At 43.0% G+C, this 20,004-nt stretch overlaps 1 long non-coding RNA gene across 1 annotated transcript; it reads left to right on the plus strand.

The window, feature by feature from the left end:
* Positions 1 to 668: 668 nt before the first annotated feature.
* On the plus strand, positions 669 to 19,594 carry LOC115471388. Its single transcript, XR_003942312.1, has 3 exons — positions 669 to 688; positions 6,001 to 6,003; positions 19,513 to 19,594. It is a non-coding gene; the product is annotated as an uncharacterized LOC115471388 (long non-coding RNA).
* The last annotated feature ends 410 nt before the right edge of the window (positions 19,595 to 20,004 follow it).

Here is a 20,004-nt window from a genome sequence, read left to right on the forward strand (position 1 = left end):
TGCTGCTCCGCATGGTGTCCCATAACAGTATCCTGTTTCAAGGAGCAAGATGGATGAACTGTCCCTCATTCCCCTTGCTATTTACCATGTAACACCTTACACAAATATTTCAAATTGTCAAGATTTAGACATAGTAAGTAAATTAAACAGTGATAGAATCTAAAACTTGTATTGTTGGGGAACAAAATGATGCAAGCCCTCAACTTCCCTTTAAGAAAGTAATCAGCTATTTAGACTATACACCACAAAATCAAAGAAAGGAAATGGTGCTTAACAATGAAACAACTTCAAACCTAATTTTTGGGATGTGCGCAGGCAAAACAAATTTGGTTCATTTTCTGGACACAACATTTTCTTCCAATTTTCATCGACTTTTTTGTTCATTTCATACGTGTGTTTTCATAAGAAAATGCTTTAATTCAGAACTTTTACCACATGCAAATTTACTGCACATGTGTTAATTCATAGGGCTAACACACAGTAAATCAATTTTGTGGGCACTAAACTTTCCTAACACATGCTAACCAATTCATTTCCCTTCCTAATTTTAAAAGATTTTGTGTGAAGCTGGAGGTATATCAACAGCCAGAGTGAATGTACTTTTCAAGATTATCTATAGTTTATCTTGTTTGCATTACTACAGTTGTCTACACTCAGACATGGTTTACTAAGGGCCCTGTTTACTAAGGTGAGCTAGCGTTTTTAGCGCTTGCTAAAAATTAGTACATGCTAACGCTAGAGACACCCATAGGAATATATAGAGGGGAATAATCGAACGTCGCCAGCGAAATAGGTCGCCGGCGATCTATTTTGGCGGCGGCGCAACAGCTGGCTGGAACCGTATTTTCAAAAAAGATGGCCGGCCATCTTTCTTTTCGATAATACGGTGTGGGCCGGCGAAATGCCTTGGATTTCGCCGGGTTTGAGATCGCCACTTTTGTTTTTCCGCAATAATGGAAAAAACTGCCGGCGATCTCAAACCCGGCGAAATCCAAGGCATTTGGCCATGGGAGGAGCCAGCATTTGTAGTGCAATGGTCCCCCTCACATGCCAGGACACCAACCGGGCACCCTAGGGGGCACTTCAAACATCTTTTATAAACAACCAAATTAGCTTCCAGGTGCATAGCACCCTTCCCTTGTGTGCTGAGTCCCCCAAATCCCCCCCAAAACCCACTGCCCACAAGTGTGCACCATTACCCTAGCCCTAAGGGCTGAAGGGGGGCATCTATGTGGGTTTTGGGGGGTTTGGGAGGGCTCAACATTACCCACCACAAGTGGAACAGGTAGGGGGGGATGGGCCTGGCTCTGCCTTTCTGCAGTCCACTGCAACCAACAACAACTGTTCCAGGGACCTGCATACTGCTGTCTGGGTGCTGGGTATGACATTTGAGGCTGGCATACAGGCTGGCAAAAAAGGTTTGTAGTTTAATAATTTTAGTGTGGGAGGGGGTTGGCGACCACTGGGGGAGTAAGGGGAGGTCATCCCCCATTCCCTCCGGTGGTCATCTGGTCAGTTGGGGCACCTTTTTGAGGCTTGGTCGTGAAAATAAAAGGACCAAGTAAACCCGGCGAAATACTGCTTATCGCCGGGTTTTATTTTTCCATTATCCGCGAAAGCCGGCCATCTGGTAGCCACGCCCAAGCCTGCCCATGTCCCACCTTCGCTTCGCCTCCAACACGCCCCTTTGAACTTTCGCCAGCGAGGCGAAGGGAAAGCAGCGAAGCTATCACAAATGTAGCTTTCGAATATATGCTTTTCGCCGCTTTTGCGAAATCGTCGGCCATATCCCGATTTGTGTCAGGAAATAGCCGGCAATTACTTTCGATTATAAGCTGGATAGGTGTCTCTAGCATTAGCGCATGCTGATTTTTTGCACACACTAAAAACGCTAGCATGCCCACAGCGTGGTTTAGTAATCAGGGCCCTAAGCTTTTTCCCATAGACAAAGAAAAAGATAAAGGATTTAGCAAGACAGACTCCAATGTACAGTATTTTATTTATAAAACAAAAGCTCTTCTAAACAGCAGGAAATCACAGATAATCCCATGTAACTAATGTTTTGTACCCACATGCAAAGATATCTTTTTTTTTTTTTTTTTATCCTAATGGTTAGTGCAGGGGCCTGAGAACCTGGGGAACTGAGTTTGATTCCTACTGCAACTCCTTGTTTCTCTGGGCAATTCACTTAATCCTCCATTGCCCCGGGTACAAAATAAGTACCAGTATATAATATGTAAACCGCTTTGATTGTAACCACAGAAAGGCGGTATATCAAATCCCACCCCTTTTCCTTTTAATTTTTAATCAATTTAATTAGTTTAGTTAAAAGACATTTTGACTTGAATCAGGGTAGAACATAGTTTGAATGTCTTGAACAATTACTGAACTGGTGGTTTAAAAACTTTTGCGTTTTAAAAAAACTTTCAGCTAAAGAAAGTAAGCAAAAGACATATTAATTACTTTCTCCCTGAGTGTTCAGACATTTTGTGATGCTCCTTCCTTGCACTTCTCATAATTAAACTTGGAGAATAAGCTGATAAACCATACAGTGTGAGTTAGTGCTACATCACCAGGGAAACACCAAGACCAGATTTCTGCCTTGCAAGTAAACATTTCAAATGAGCCCTGTGAGGGAAAAAAAATGACAACTTTATTAAAGGCAGAGACGTGCCAAAAATCCTTTGCACTGCATCTCATCATAAACTTTAATTTCCCAACCAGCTTGTATTTCATTTTCAGTGCATGTTCTTCCCACACCTAAATCCAACTCCAGGTGCGTATAACCTTTCTTTGCTAATTATCTTCTGCCCTTTCATGTAAGATTTCTGCCAAATAAACAATTGATCCAGCCATACTTCACAAATGTAGCTATGAAACTAACAGAATTTGCCAAGGGCAAAACTATGAGTTGCCTTTATTTGATATGCATAATCACAGGCCCTACTTCTAGAGCAAAGGGCAGGATGACACACTTCATCCAAATCTCACCTCTGCTGCAAGCAACAGGGCTGCCGTCTTGCTAATCAGCTCTAATTTATCTGTCTCACAGCTTCATAAGTCAAGAGTTACTTTGTGGCTGAAATATCAACATTCATCTGTAGAGGTAAAGAAGCATCACAAGTCACAGTTTCAACAATCCTAACAGATTGTAGGGTTTGCCTTTGTGAACCTCTCAGCACCTTTAAAAACAGGAGGAAAACAACAAAAGGTGTTAATAGCTTTATAGGGAGCCCATGCTGATAGATTACTCATTATGGTTATCCACTCACTGCGAAATGGCAAATAGGCTTGATCAATTAGATTTTAATGTAAAGTGAGACTTGGAGAAAGAACAGTGAGTTTAGAAAAGACCTTTTTGTTGCTAATGTGTCTGGAAAAAGTCCTTAATTGAGGTCATAATAATATTAGCAGTTATCACCATCAATAATTCTGGCTTATTTATTATTACATGCTAAGTCCTGTCAAACAGGAATGGCTCACGCTTTGTTATACATGTTAGCGTGGAGATAGCCGCTGGATAATTGGTATATATTGCACCATCTGCTGAAGACTGCAGGAGAGCGAGAGCTTCCTTGATCTACACAGCACACAATAGTTAATTCACTCTATGCAGACATATATGTTAGAAATATAATAGTTCTGCATAAAGAATTCATCTTGCAATGGCATTATGTTTGAAACTGTGACTAATCTCACTGAAGCAACCTATCAAAAGGAAAGCAATTGCAATTCTCTCATGATTTAATACCAAACACTTATATTCTCTCCCTTCATTCACTTTTAGTCACCTGTAGCTCCTTATCTTTAAAATATCTAAATAAACATGTAAGTATACAACAAAGGCTGCTAACTCCAGTGTTAGTTCTTTTTAATGTATCAGCTTCATAAAATCACCTTGTTGATCTGAATGTATTTGTTAAGTTGGGAATGATTGGAATGGTGTTATATTTGGCATCTATTTCTTTTACTGAAACCCAAGTTCCTTTGGATCCAATAGTTTGAAGGACCAGCCAATCCAGAGTAGGCAGAGAGCTGAAATGCCATCTACTAATCATATACCTGGATCAAATAATTTCTGGTTTCTGTTCATACTGAAATACTGAAATCGGAGAGATTTCAACCATCGAGCAATTCAAAGCACTATCAGCCTGACCGCCTCACAATTTTAATACAATGCTCAGCAGAGAAAGTGATTGAACCAGTTTCCAAGTGCTGCCAAGGACCAAGGTAGAAAGACAAGGCCAGAGAGATAGTAAAGGGAAGCAAGGCCAAAATTTTATTTATTTATTACATTTGTACCCCACATTTTCCCACCTATTTGCAGGCTCAATGTGGCTTACATAGTACCGTAAAGGCATTCGCCAGTCGGTTGATAACAAATACAAGGTTATATTGTGGTTGAATGAGGTAGTTGTGTATCAGTCATCATGGGGGTCGAAGGGTATTGTCCAGTACGATCATTGGTTATGTTGTGTTGCTGGGTGTAGGGATTTACATTGGATCGGTGGGGTAAGCCTTTTTGAAGAGGGTGGTTTTTAGTGATTTCCTGAAGTTTAGATGGTCATGGATTGTTTTCACTGCTTTTGGGAGTCCATTCCATAGTTGTGCACTTATGTAGGAGAAGCTGGATGCGTGGGTTGTTTTGTATTTGAGTCCTTTGCAGTTTGGCTAATGTAGGTTTAGGTAAGATCATGATGATCTGATGCTGTTCCTGGTTGGTAGATCTATGAGGTCTGTCATGTATCCTGGGACTACGCCATAGATGATTTTGTGGACCAAGGTGCAGATTTTGAAGATGATCTGTTCTTTGATTGGGAGCCAGTGTAGCTTTTCACGGAAGGGTTTGGCACTTTCAAAGCGTGTTGTGCCAAATATCGGCCTAGCAGCTGTGTTTTGGACAGTTTGGAGGTTATTTTTGCGAGTTGTTCTTTACATCCCGCATAGATTCCGTTACAGTAGTCTGCGTGGCTTAGGACCATTGATTGTATTAGGTTTCGGAAAGTTTCCCTTGGGAAGAAAGGTTTCATTTGTTTAAGTTTCCACATTGAGTAGAACATTTTCTTTATTACAGCATTTACTTGGGTCTGAAGGTAAGGTTGCGGTCGATTATGACGCCGAGTATTTTTAGACTGTCTGAGGTGGGAAGGGTGTGTTCTGGGGTGTTTAAGGCTGTGGGTTTGTACGTGCTATGTTGAGATGAGAGGATGAGGCAATGTGTTTTTTCAGTGTTCAGTTTTAGTTGGAATGAGTTTGCCCAGGAGTCCATGATGTTCAGGCCATCATTGATTTCTTTGACAGGTCATGCCTGAAAGGAATATAGATTGTGACGTCATCTGCATAAATGAACAGGTTAAGGCCTCGGTTGGATAGGGACTTTGCTAGTGGGATCATCATCATGTTGAAGAGTGTTGGTGACAATGGTGATCCTTGTGGTACACCACAGGTAGCTTTCCACGGTGGTGATATGTTTGAGTTTGCTGCGTTCGGCACCTAACCCTTACTGTTCAGTGAATCCAGACTGCCCCAATTTGACTGCCCCTATCGGACCGACCGTTCACTTGTCTATTAGATTGTAAGCTCTTTGAGCAGGGACTGTCTCTCTTTGTTAAATTGTACAGCGCTGCGTAACCCTAGTAGCGCTCTAGAAATGTTAAGTAGTAGTAGTAGTAAGTTCTGGTGGTTAGAAAACCCTTAATCCAGTTAAGTACGTTTCCAACGATTCTGAAATGGTCAAGGAGTCTTAGATGTATATTGTGATTGACCATGTCGAATGCGCTCGACATGTCGAATTGGAGAAGTATATTTTTTCCTGTGGCTATTTCTTGCTTGAATTTGGCCAGGAGAGTGACTAGGACACTTTCAGTACTATAATGGGGGTAGAATCCTGACTGTGAGCCATGTAATATTGAGAACTTGTCTATGTAGTCCGTAAGCTATTTGGTCACCAAGCTCTCCATTAGTTTGACTACTAGTGGGATAGATGCAACAGGATGGTAGTTGGTTAGATCATTTGTGCTTTTCTTGGTGTCTTTAGGTATTGGGGTGAGTAGGATGTTACCATATTCCTCAGGGAAGAGACCTTGTTGTAGCATGAAGTTTAGGTGGGATGTGAGGTCTGCTATGATGCGGTCGGGGTGGATTTGAGTAAATGGCTGGGACACGTATCTAGTTTGCAGTGGGTGTTGGCAAACCTTTGAGTCGCTTTTTTAACTGATTCAGTGGTGAGAAGAGTAAATGTTGACCAGTTACGGTCGGCTGGGCATCCACCAGGGATTAGATGCAGGTCGTTGAAGAAGTTTTCGATATCTGTGTTGTTCTGAGGAAGTGAACTGCGTAATTTTATTATTTTTTCGTTAAAGTAGTTAGCGAGTTTGTCTGCGGGTGGAATGTCTGTGTTGGTTGTGGTGATAGGAGTGGTGTCTAATAACTTATTTATGAGTTGAAATAGTTTCTTCAGGTCTTTGTAATCCGGTCCTATTTTAGTTGTGTAATAGGACCTTTTGGTTTGTCTTATTGCATATTTGTATTTTCTGTGTATTTCTTTCCATGTATTGAGTGTGTGTTCGTCTTTTGTTTTTTTCCATGCTCATTCAAACTTCCTGGATTGTGTTTTGAGTTTTTTTAATTCATCACTGAACCATGGTATCGAGCTTTGTCTTCTTGATATTCTTGTCTTTAAGGGTGCTATTTCATTTAGTACGGTTTTGCATCTGTTCTCCCAGTGATTGAGGTATGGAGTCTGTTTGTGTTTTCCATTCGTTGTCATATATCAGTTGCCAGAAAACCTGTGAGTCTATTTGCCCTCTCGTGGTGTAGGTTGGTGTATGGTTTAGACCCTTCTTCCGCCATTTTAGGGATAGATTCAATTTGTAGTGGTCGGTCCAAGGTGTTTCTGTCCATTTGATGTCTGTTAATAGTAGGTTATGATCTGTGGACAGTTTGTGTGATAGGAGGTCTAGTGTGTGTCCCTTGGTGTGGGTGGCTTGCATGTGAGGCCATTTGAGGTCCCAGGACTGTAGGAAGTCTTTGCATTCACGTGTGTTGGTGGAGTTGGGGTCTTCTAAGTGAAGGTTTATGTCACCTAGTATTAGTGTATTGGAGTTGTTTACACAAGCGTTTGAGATGAAATCCAAGAAAATAAGCTGGCTTTCATTCCAGTTACCGGGCAGTCTGTAAAACAGGATGCAGTTCAGATGATCAGGGATTTGCTTTGGATTCTGAGTGATGCAATTTCTAGTTGGGGTGTTATGGATTCAGCGAAGGTTTCAGTGATGAATTGAGTTTGGTAGATTAATGCTATGCCTCCTCCTCTTTTTTCTTTCCTGGTCCAGTGAGTGATTTTATAACCTGGAGGGCATAGTTCAAGGATTATGGGGTCTTTTTGATCATGGATCCATGTTTCGTTGATGAAGATAAGGTCAAGGTTTTCTGAACTGATCCAATCTGATATTATTATTGTTTTGTTAACTACGGATCTAGCATTAATGTAGCCCACTTGGATATTTTGGTATGAGGCTTCTGGGTTTGATGATATGTGGATTTTTGTTAGTTGTCGTTCCTTGGGTGGTGTATGTTTGTTGTGATCTTTCCTTCAGTTTTGTTGGTATTGTCCGCATTTGGATAGTCTTTCATTAGTTTGATGGGTGTCAATTCGGTGGCGTGTGGAGTGTTGAATCAGCCTTTGGTGATTTTGTAGGATGGGTTTGATGTTATTTTCTGTAAGTGGTATGGATAGTGTTAGGTGGATCAGTGAAAGGGCATAGATTGTTAGGAGTATTTTGGTTGTATTCATTTTGTTATCAGTTTGGGATAGGTTGGTTACTCACAGTCAGATGCTCGGAGGTGACGTCCTTGATGCCGAGCTCTGTTGCTCTGGATACCGTTCTATTGGTTGGAGGCAGTTAGGTTCCATTTCTGGGGGAGTTGTGCTGTTGTTGAGTAATATTGTGAGCTGGTTGTCTAGCAGGTGGCGATTGGTTAGGCTGGGAACTTCACTGATCAGCCTCCTATGATCAGAGCTTCAGTGAGTATGTTTGGTGGGAGGCTCAGGCTTGATCCCACGTGAGCAAGTTGTTCTTGCTGCGATGATCAACTTGTGTGATGTGGTGGCGTGTGAGGGTCCGTTTCGGCATCGCAGGTCCCCCACGATTGGCTTGGTGGATGCTCCCTTCTGTCCTCCTCGGCTCTTGTACTGCATCTGTGGTCTCCTCTCTCCTGATCTCCTCTCCTCATTGGGCAGGCGTCTGATCGGCTGGTACAGCTGGGCTGCTAGTGGGTCTGATGTTGGTGGGGCAGCGCTACCTCAGTGGTGGGGAAGGGCTGTAACAGACCCATGGTCTCCTGCTCTCCTCTCCTCATTGGGCGGGTGTCTGATCGGCTGGTACAGCTGGGCTGCTAGTGGGTCAGATGTCAGCGGGGCAGTGCTACCTCCGTGGTGGGGAAGGGCTGTGTAAGAAATCAGTGTAAGAAATAATATAGGAGAACTAGTTGAAGCATAGGCAGTGGAATGGGATGAACCACTGGGACCATGGCCCTACCACAGCATCAGCAACCAGGGAGATGGGAAGGCAGGGTCAGAGCTTGGTTTGTTTTGGCCTTCCCAAATAAAAAGTTGTTCCACTGCTCTTGACTTAAAGCAGAGAGACCATGAAGTGTTTCTGTTAAAACCAGGGCTTTTTTGAGGGGGTTCTTGGGGGTACTGAGTACCGGCACCTTTTCCATTGTCTGCTAAAATTGACCCATGGTCCCCAAGTTTTAATGAAAGAGCTCAGACTCTACACACCAATTCTGCCTTGTCATAGATTCTGTGACTAGTTGCAGGGGGGCCTGGCTATTGTGGGGTGGGTCCCTCAGTGATCACCCTAACCCTGAAGGGTGGCCTGGAATTTGAGTACCGGCACCTTTTTCGCTAGAAAAAAACACTCTGGTTAAAACAGAGAGACATTCAGTACATTGTTCCCTTTCAATAACAACAGCAATTTTGTTTTTCTTTTCTTATACTATCCTTAATATTTTGACAGAGTACTTGGCATGTAGCAATAACAGGATGAACAGCTAGATTGGCTAGTCCATGTCCTACCAGAATTTACTGGTCAGTATGCAAACACAGGGATAAATGCTCAAAACTAATTCCAATGGTAAGAAGAGGCTAGTGCTTGATTTACATGCATGTTATTATACGCAGAATGCTCAAATGGCTGGAGCATGGGTGTTAATGTGTGTGCTAATGAATTAAAATGGATGTAAATGAGGTCAGTTAGTATTCTTTCACAATGCTCAGATGGCAGTGTTGCAATGCTCAAAGCGAATGATGGTCTATAATGTCTAAAAATGTACTGCCAGATCAGGGGCAGTGTATAGGGATTTGGGGAGAGGATTTTGTGTCAATTTCTCAGAGTAAACTACTGATTTTGTCATCTTTTGGAAGCAAAAGGAAGCTTGTAAAGCTGCTAAGCACTGATAGTGAGAAACAAAGATATGTGCTAGTCCAAACAAAAGCAAAAGTGAAAGCACGCATTGACGCCTGTTTTTCTGCACTTAAATATGAGCCTTTCAAAAATTTAAGTGGAAACACATTTGTGAAAACCTCTCATTTAAAGGTAGAGACCAACAGTGCTGATGTGTGCTTGCACTTCCAGTTTTTTCTGAGCATGCACACAAGAGCCATGCTTACCACAAAATTTATGTGCAAATGCACCTGGCACGTCCTTCCCCTAGCTTCTGGTTTAATAGCAAAAATTATCCATCCATAAAATTTGAATGTTATTTGCTTCGAGCATTGGTTAGGTAGTTCTCTGCATTCTTGCTGCGCTATGAGATTTGCATTATGGGTTTTAGCAGCCAGACTTTGAGCGTTGGCCCCACAGTGAATTGAGCACTGCAAAATGAGCACCGCCAGAGGTGGCAGTATGACAAACAAAACCTATAACAAATGGTTTTGACTTCACTCACTCAAATTTAAATTAAAAAGGCCATCCTCTGAATTTACATCTGAGCTAAGATTCTTCCAGGCACATTCACAATAATTATTTCACTAGTATTAGATGATAGTAGAGGATTCCCTTCAGACTACCCCATTGCCAATGCTGTAGTCATTCATGATAGTCTTATACTATCATCAGGGTTTATTTTAAGAAAAAGGAAGTAGAACTGTAGAGACAGGGGAGAGGGGTGAACAGGCCAGGGGTAGAAGAAACAGCAGAAGAGGGGATGGATTAGAGAGAAGATTATTCTGTGCTCTGCTTCAGGCCTCCTCTTTCCTCCTCTTCTCTGCAGGCTGCCTGGAAGGATAGGGTGGAGTAGAACATCCCTGCTACTCTGGAGTTTGAAAAGAAGTAATGGTACTGCATTCCAAGCCTTTCCCCCAGAAATTCAGCTCTATCACTAGCTGCAAACCTGTCTTTCCAATATAAAGAACCTTAAGGCCCTTTTACTGAGCAGCCCTAGTAAACGGGCTTAGTGCATCCTAACATAGGACTTTCCGATACACTAAGCCCATTTCTAGCATGGCTGTAAAATAGACATTTTTCTATTTGTTGAATTTCTGGCCATGCACCAATGTTAGCATTAGCACACAGTCATTTAGAAAAGTAAACACGAGAGCACATAGGGCTCCTGCATTATGGACATGCTGACCAGTTAGTGCGCCGGTAATGCCAGCACAATAGCGCTTCCATGCCCATTCTCTGCCCCCGACAGGATCCCTCCCCCCCCCAAAATTTAAAAATAAATACTGCATGCTTAGCATGTGCAAATGGTAAAACTAATGTGGAATGATTTAGTGCCTCCTGCGTTAGCAGGAAAAACAGCAGCATTGGCACTGGCAATGCAACACTATTAAAGAACATTAAAGCATATTCACAGTGGCCACAATGAAATTATTAAAAACATTACCAGACTGAGATCATATGCAACATACCCTGGCTTAAAAGCGAGAGTCATTCCTGTTCTGGTATGCACAAAACAAATCCATTTGAAGACACTGCTCTGACAGTAACCAGACCCTTTTGTTATGCTTACTGCAAGAAAAGCTTCCATCAAAAGTTCATTCTTAAAAAAAAAAAAAAAAAGGCACTAAGAATGTGCCCAGGATTGTGAAGCACTGCAAGGTGTCATCCTTCAAAGCACAGCAGCCATGCTAGCAGGAGGGCATTTCAGTTTCTCCTGCTAGTGAATAATGGAGGATCTCCAGCATGATACTGCAAGTCACATTTGTAGAGGGGTGGGTGAGGGTCTTGGGTAGTCCTTAGATGCAGCGTCTTCAATCTTTATGGATAGGTAAGGACTCCACCAAGAGGAACTTTCATCATTTTTCATAGATGGGAATTGGTCTTGGGTGCCCCATGTGGTACATTTTGAATTTTTAGAGGGTGGAGGTGGTCTTGGTTGCCCCCTGAGGTGAACTATGCTTGAATTAGGAAATCAGGAAGGGCAAAGAAGGCCCCCCCCCCCCGGAAGGGATTTATTCTTGAAAAAGGCAAATGAAGGGGATAGTAACCTTGAAAGGAGCTAGTGTTTAATGGAAACCCTCCAGTTTGGAGAAGCCATCAGAATACTGCTTCCCTCCAGTGTTAAATATTAATGTGAGTACTGCAAGCATGTTAATATTTATTACCCGTTTAAAACAAAGGAAACATGTACTAGGGCACAATGGTCCTGGGAAATTTATAAACAGGGTGATAATATTTAATGTGCTCATCAAGAAGTAGTGGAATTGCATTCCAAGCCATTCCCCCAGAAATTAAGTTCTGCCTATCTCTAACTGCAAACATGTCTTTCCATTATAAAGAACTCTGAATAGCAGCAGAAGTGACAGTGGAATCCGGCAGACTGGATGGACCATTCAGTGTAAATGCCCCTGCTCATTTCTTGTTAGCCCCTTACCTATCCCTTCCTCTGATGGTGCCATCCAAAACACTGCGCTATATTGTGGTTAAGGAAAAATGTATGGAATGTTTACTACTACTAATCATTTCTATAGCACTACTAGATACCTGGGGCAATGGAGGGTTAAGTGACTTTTCCATGGTCACAAGGAGCTGCAATGGGAATTGAACCCAGTTTGACAAGATCAAAGCCTACTACACTAACCATTAGGCCACTCCAGCTTATGATAGCAAGGCTAAATCTGATGCTGTATATTTATAAATCTGTTCTTGTTGCAGAAGACATATAAACTATTTGCATATTATAATAGCTTTTATTGTCATAGCATAAGAACTATCCTGAAATCATATTGTGCTTGATATCTGAAATCATGGAACTATTTTTTCTTAGAGTGTTCCTTTAGAAAAAATCATTATTGAATAGAGACCTTAGCAATAAAGTCCAGTTTTAGGGGTGAAATATGACTTCCTGAGCCAGTGAAAATTATGCAGATGAAAAGTGATTCCATCTATAGAGAGGGCATAGCTAGTCATAATTTCTGACAATCAATAGTACTGCAGCTACTAGCCTCCAAAGCAGTGATTCCCAAACCTGTTCTGTTTGTCAAGAAGGTGCTGGTCGACCCAAGGCCATCATTATGTTATATGGAATTCTGCCGTACAGCAAAATCACACCAGCCATGGGTCATCCATTGTCATCTGGACAAGTTACAGAAGTGGAGCAGGAGCAAAAGGGGATCATTCCTACTCTAAGAAGACTACAATAGGAAGAGTGGGATTCTAGGATAGGTAGGGCTCCAAGTGAGGTCTGCAAGAATTATTCTCAACAATTTAACTTGTGGCAGTGATGCCTTGAGGGGATGCTACCAATGTGACCAAAAAAAAATGGTGGCCAAACAAAAAAAAATGGAAAACAAACAAAAATTCATAAGATTTTTGTGTTTTGTTTTGTTTCTTCTTGTTTCCTTCTCAAATGACTTCCCATTGAAGTTAGATAAGGTTCAAAATCATATGCTTTCTACATACATGTTATTCAGAGGCATCCTGCAAATATCTAGCCAAACTCGTGGATCCTTATCAACCAACATGTATGCTGCAATTGTCCCAGATGGGATTGTTACAACAACCTCCTTTATCTGTGATTAATTTAATATTAACTAGATGGTATGCTTTCCCATATATTGGTCCTCATGTGTGGAAATCCATTCCATTAGAAATTAGGGAAGAATCAAATTATCTTTGTTTTCAATAAAAATTGCAGACTTTGTTTTTTGGTGTTTTTTAGTGCAATTCATGTTTAAATTATTTTGAATGTTTTATTTGTACTTTACTGCATATCTTACACTTTGTAATGGGGATTTGCTTTGATATAAGTTGCTTGACAAAGAGGCAATATTAAGGGGCTCATAATCATAAGAAAAAAAAGTTGAAAAAGTGGCATAAGTGGCAGATTGACTTGTATTTCACATAAAAATGTTCAAATCATATAATCAAACATACCCCCCCCCCCCCCAAAAAAAAAAAATGTTAACTCCGATATTCACCAGAAACAAAACGTTTTCAGAAGTAGCATTTTGGGGGCATGTTGTTGTTATGAGATGGGCGGCATTATGTGATGGACATTTTTTTGTTGTTGCAATAACTGATAGGAAAACAACTTCTTGGGGCCAGAAGGAAAATGTTGTAATTTAGACCTGCTTTAAAAGCAACTAGGTCAAGCTCAAACCTGTCTTTGAACCCATTTGTGAATTTGCTAATTTGGAGAGTGAAGAGGTGGTGCTGGTCATTTGTGAAAAATAGTGGAGAGTTGCCGAGTGATTTGTTACTTTTGTTTGTTTGCCTCCTCTGTGTCTCACCTCCTCAAGTCCTTGCCTACTACTATTACTACTATTTAGCATTTCTATAGCGCTGTAAGGCGTACGCAGCACTGCACAAACATAGAAGAAAGACAGTCCCTGCTCAAAGAGCTTACAATCTGCCCACACCTGCTAGCCCCCCAGCCACACCCATTCCTTGCTCTGTATCTAGCCCCCTTCCCCCACCAAACTCTCACTGTCCTCAAACCCCCCACACCTCCCATTTTACATCCCCACCTGCTTGTCTTCTGTCTCTCATTGTTGCTCTTTTTGTCCAGTCCCAGTTTGTCACTGTACTGTGTGCTGCTGCTGTGTGTGTGAGGACTATTTGCTGGAGTTGGGAGAGTGAGTGCTGTGTGCTGTTTGCTGGTGCTGGGTCTCACTAGGTGCCATAGGTGGAGGTGTGCACAGTGATGTTACTGGAGTTAATGGGTGGCACCTGTGGTGGTGGGACACCTGCATATCAATCATGGACGTGCCGAATGCTATTGTGAATGACGCTTTGCTGGATGTGGATGAGAGTTTAGAGGGAAGACCCAGGAGGAGATAGAGAATATTTAGGTCCAGGACCTGCTTCATGGACTTCACTAACCAGCAATGCCTTACTAGGTACCACTTTGATAGGGCTGCCATACAGCACCTCTGTCAGCAACTACAATCCATCTGCCAGGCCAGAGATTGCAATAATAATCCAGTACGAATTCACCTTAAGGTCACAGTTTCCCTGACCTTTCTTGCTGTCAGAACTTTTCACTCAGTGCTAACAGTCAATGCAGACCTCATCCAGCCCACCATCTCCAACTGTATTTCCCTGTCCCTTGATGCCTTCCTCACCCACACCTCACAGTATATTACCTTCTCTGTTACTGCCCAGGCCCTCCAGAACAACATGGCTCAGTTCTATGCCATATACTGCTTCCCCTCAGTCATAGCCCTCCTCGATTACACACATGTCGCACTCAGGAAGCCCCCCCCCCCCCCCCGACACATGAGGACACCTATAGGAATAGAAAATTACATCACTTCATGAACATGCAGGTTATGTGTGATGCCAAGGGGGATATTATGGATATGTGTGTTCAGTTGCCAGGGTCCACCCATGATGCCTATATACTCCAGTATTCAGGAAGCTACCGCAGGTTTGACTGAGGGAAGATCAGTGGTGGCTAGCTCCTAGGAAAGAAGTACAAGGATCCTAACCCCCAAACTCACTCCCCCTCCTAACATCACCACATTTCATCCCTCAAGATGCCCCCAGAACTCATACCCATGACCTGAACTCCACAAGGTCCCTATACCAGCCAATACATACCCATGTTTCTGATTCCTGTTCCACTCACACACACACACACACACACAGGTGACAGAGGCTACCCCCAGTGAACCTGCATCATGACTTTTGAGTAAGAGCCATAAGAACACCGGCACCATTATCAAACGGACCTATGGCCAGCTCAAAAATACATATCTCAACCATTCCGGAGGGGAGTGTCTCTACAGCCCAGAAAAGGTCACCACAATCTTCATGGCCTGCTACATGATGCACAGCTTGGCACAGCAAAGAAGACAGCCCATTCCAGAGAACACGCAGCAGCAGCAGGCAGACCAAGAGGATGATGACCCTCTTCCCACAGAGCTGACCAGGGACCACATCATCTGGGGGTCCACACCAGGCAAACACTCATAAGAGAAATTTTCAGTAAAGTTAAGTGCAGTATTTATTTGTGCTTACCGTACCTTTTATATCCATCACCACCACTCCATCCCCTCCCCTACCTCCCTCCCTCCTACACACACATACCTTCTTCCAGCACACACATCCCTAACCCTCCCCCTGCAAACACCACCATAGTATGGAAATTAGGTGCCTCATATTGGTACCTCATCCTACCTTTCCCCTTCCCCCTCCCCATCCCCTCTGGGGGTCACCTCTCCCATCTCTTTCTCTAGATGCTTGGGATGATCCTGGCCTTGCCCCTATGGGGCTTCCACTGCCCTCAGAGTTGTAAGTACATGCAACAGTCTTTGCTGCTCCTTGGAATTCTGGACACCTGGTTGGCCCTGTGTCTGAGCTGCTGCTGGACCCAGTGCCCAGCAATGCAGTATGTGCTGGCCCTGAGAGACCTGGCCTCAAGGTTGACCCATTGGCCAGGAATCCTTTGAGTCCCATCCCATCCATGCCCACTTGGATGCTGGTTGATTATCAGCATTTGAGGTGGTTGCTGCGAAGCTGGTCTGGGTGGCATAGGCACTGGTGCCACTTGTGGCTGGTATGGAGGATGGTATTTGTAGAATGGTGGCTTCACCAGTTCCAATGGGAGGGTCAAGTGCCTGCTAGGTGGGCAGTGTTCTGAACAAGGCCTCAATTTAATCATAGAGATCTTGTCAGACCCCAAGAAGCTGCTGCCAGATATTATGCACAGCATCCCAGCTCTCCTGCTGCATGGTACACAGCACCTGAAAGAAGACCTCTTGGGTTCGGATCCTCTGCTGCTGTAGCTTTTGGCACTGGAACTCAGCCAGCTGCACATTTTACCCAGTAGTTTGGTGGCCAGCAACACAACATATCACCTGTGGTGGGAGAGTCGCCTAAGGGCCAATTGTTGCCTCTCATCTTGCTCCTCAGTCTCTAAAAGGGTATCTGGCAAATCCAGCTGGGGGGGGTGTTTTCCAACACTAATTGTTCCCGCTTTTTCTCCCCTGCAGATGGCTCCTAGCTGGTTCCTCTGCATGCTGTTCAGCTGCCTTGGTGCCCTTCTGTGAGCCCTCTGCTGCCACAGACTCATCCTCCTCCTGCTGAGGCACTTATGCTAGATGCTGATTCTAGCTTCTCCCTTGGAGTCAGTCCTCATCTGGCCAAGAAAAGTAGACGAAATGTGTCTGTTGCACTAGCTAAGCTGCCAGTCTGGTGCAGCCTTCCTGAACATATCCTTCAATGTGCATTTGCATACCACAGGTGTTAAGGACTGCAATGCCAAGCCACCACACGATATATGCCACCACATCCCACAGTGTAGGAGACAAGGGATATGTGCACTGTGTACCTCAGAAGCCAGACAACCACACAGCCAGATGGGTAAAGGAAAAAGGATAGTGGGAATGGTCTGGAGGGCACAGTGAGAGAGACACAGATTCCTTGAAAGCAGGAATAGTCACTGGCTGGTGATGGTCCAAGGCAGAAGGGAAGGGGGGGGGGGAGATAGCATCTAAAAATGACAGACACAGGGACCTTTGAACTGGTGAACTGAGTCCTCCCAGACCTAGGAATTAACCATTACTCAATGCTGTATTTTTAGGACATGATCCCTATTAACCAGTTTTTCAGGCTGTAGTCTGCTATACCTTCTTACCCCCTCCCCCCACCTATTTCATAACCTCTAGTACAGATGGATTTCCTCCCCCCAATACTGTCCATGCTTGAGGGAGAGAGAGTTAAATAGAAAGAGCAGCCAGCACATCCTTATTCCCCAAACCTTACCTAACTCCCCAGCCTGTGCAGAGGTGTCCTGGGTTCCCAGGCCATGGATGCTCTCCTTGAGAAGGAGCCTGTGCAACATAAGCTCCAGAAGGGTGAGGTTCATGGGGTCCACATCCAGTGGGTTGTCTCCAGCCTTGCGCTTCACATCCCTCTTCAGCTGCTTCCATTTCCTTTTACAGTTCTCCACTTCTCAATTAGCATGGTAGACTGCATTTAGCTTGTGGAATATTGCCACCCTTTCTCTTTGCTTGGTATAAGCACAGAGGTTTTGCCCTTTTGGAGCAAATAGATTGCCATGACATGCCACTATCTGCTTCACTAGAAGCTCAACCTCACCATTGCTGTAGTTGCCCTTCCCCCATCTCTTCCTCCATAACCACCCCTTCTAAAAGAAAGAGTAGATCCAAAAGAACACTAATGAAGCAGGAAAAGTATCTGCCACTGAAGCAATACATTAACTGTAATAACATTTTCTCTAGCCCAAAGCAAAGCTTAATGCAAGGGTGTTCAACCCAGTTCTCAGGACATACCAACCCAGTTTGATTTTCAGGATATCCACAATGAATATTATGAGATAAATTTGCATGCACTGCCTCCATTGTATGCAAACCCTTGGGGTAATATTTGATCATCCCCATATTTCCAAATAGTTAAGCATTGCTTTTACAAACTCAGGATAATATATTCAAAGTGAGGCCTTCTTACTCTGCCCATTCTCTGTGTTCTGGTTCACTTATTTGTCATTTTCAGTTTGGATTATTGCAATTCCCTTCTCTATGGTGTTTGAGCCAAGGATATCCATAGGCTGGAACTCGTCAAAAACATGGCAGTTAAGTTGGTGACTGGTTCTAACAGGTTTGATCATGTCACTCCACTTCTGCGTATCAAACACTGCTTGCCAATTCACCATTGAATATCCTATAAAATCCTCACGCTAGTACATAAGTTTAATCACTCAGGAATTCCTTTACATCTTTCATGTCAGTTGATGCCCTACTCACCAGCATATACTTTATGATCTTAACAATTCAAAGCAGATATATCTAAAAATTGGGATTGATTTTATTAGAAGCTGGATTTTCAGTGTGATAGACCCCCTTCCTTTGGAACAATCTCCCTTCTCATCTTTGTTTAGAGAGCTCATTCTAGAAGTTTAAGGTGGGACTGAAGACTTTCCTTTTTCAAAATGCTTTGACTGAGGGCTCGCTGCTCTTGCGTCCAGCTGTGGTTTCCTTCAGGGGTGAGGTGCTCATCCTGGTTCTGTGGAATTCTTGTCCTCTTATCTCTTGCTTGATTGGCTGGGTATGTCCCGAGGACTGGATTGAGAACCCCTGGCTTAAAGGAAGACCACACGGTAAGCAAGTAGCCTATCTGCTTATAGGCATAAAGGTCACTGCAGAGGCAGAGTCTTGAGCAAATTCTCTTCTAAGTTGTTGAACTTTCTCAGAAAAGGAAGAAACAAATCTCTTTGGAGAAAGGTCCTTTCCCTCATTTGTATTTGCCCAAGTAAGCACTGAAGATAGCTTAGCAAAAAGAGACACACGTCTTCTACCACTGAGGTTGGGGGTAGCACTATTTGTGGATCACCAACCCCCAGTTTCCCTACAGCTATTTTTCCCCCTTTGTATCCAATAAAAGGCCTAATGAGGAACTCCTAATGAACCATCATAGACTGGTTTGGAGAGACTGTGGTGTCCTAAGTGGTAAAATCCTCTTCCTGCATTGAAAGCCTTGCTGACAGCTGACTGTCAGCAGCTATACATATGATGATGATATTCAGCCAGTACAAATATAGCTGACTGAGTGAGCAATTTAATTTAGGACTCCTTTTCTTTTGGCCTAAATTAAACCACTATAAGGACCATAGCTGAATATTGCCACCGTGTGAATAGCTAGGTATGATGCCCTTGCTCTGCCTCAATATTATCCAGATAGTGCTAGAGAATTTAGAGGGAATTTTCAGTGGCACTAGCCATATACACCCAAATTCTATATGGTGCTCAAAATCGCTCACGCAAATTTGGGCATGCACCCAATTTGTGTGTGCAATTTTATTGACAAGCCAATTAGCACCGATAATTGGGCACTAATAATCAATTATCAATGCTTATTGGAATTAATTTAAATTGTGTGTGCAACTTTAGGCACTGGGATCCGCATGTGAATTTTATGCACAGATCAGAAAAGGGCTAAGAGAGGGGTATGGGCAGATCAGGGATGTTCCTGGAATTTGTATACAGTGTTACAGAATAAGGGCTCTGTTTACAAATCCACATTATAGGCGCATTAGCATCTTTAATGCACTTTAATCATGTACACACATTAACTGTGTACACACTTACAATATTCCTATAGGCACCTACATGGTTAGCATGCGCACTAATTGTAGTCTAATGCACCTTAGTAAACAGGGCCCTAAGCGAGATCTGTGCCTAATTTAGGCATGAGAATTTACACCAGGTTTCAGTTGGTATAAATCCTCACACCCAAAATTGTGAGTGGATCCTGGCCTCAAATTCTATTTTGTAAATGGTGCTCAACTCTGAGGGCAATTTCCAGAATAGCGCTTAACACTCATTTTTATTGGCACCCAAATTTGAGTGCAATTTATAGAATTTAATCTGTAGTGCAGCTGAAAATTCATGGTTGAGGGACTTAGAAACAGCCACTAAATATATAAGTTATATAAAAATTATATATAAATCGGCCCTTTCAGCTGAATTTTCCTATCAATGTACTAAGTGGTGGAATTCATTACCAAAAAAGTTCAAAGGTATCCCAG

Source organism: Microcaecilia unicolor, chromosome 5, assembly GCF_901765095.1.
Source record: "Microcaecilia unicolor chromosome 5, aMicUni1.1, whole genome shotgun sequence".
In the NCBI taxonomy this organism is placed as follows: domain Eukaryota; kingdom Metazoa; phylum Chordata; class Amphibia; order Gymnophiona; family Siphonopidae; genus Microcaecilia; species Microcaecilia unicolor.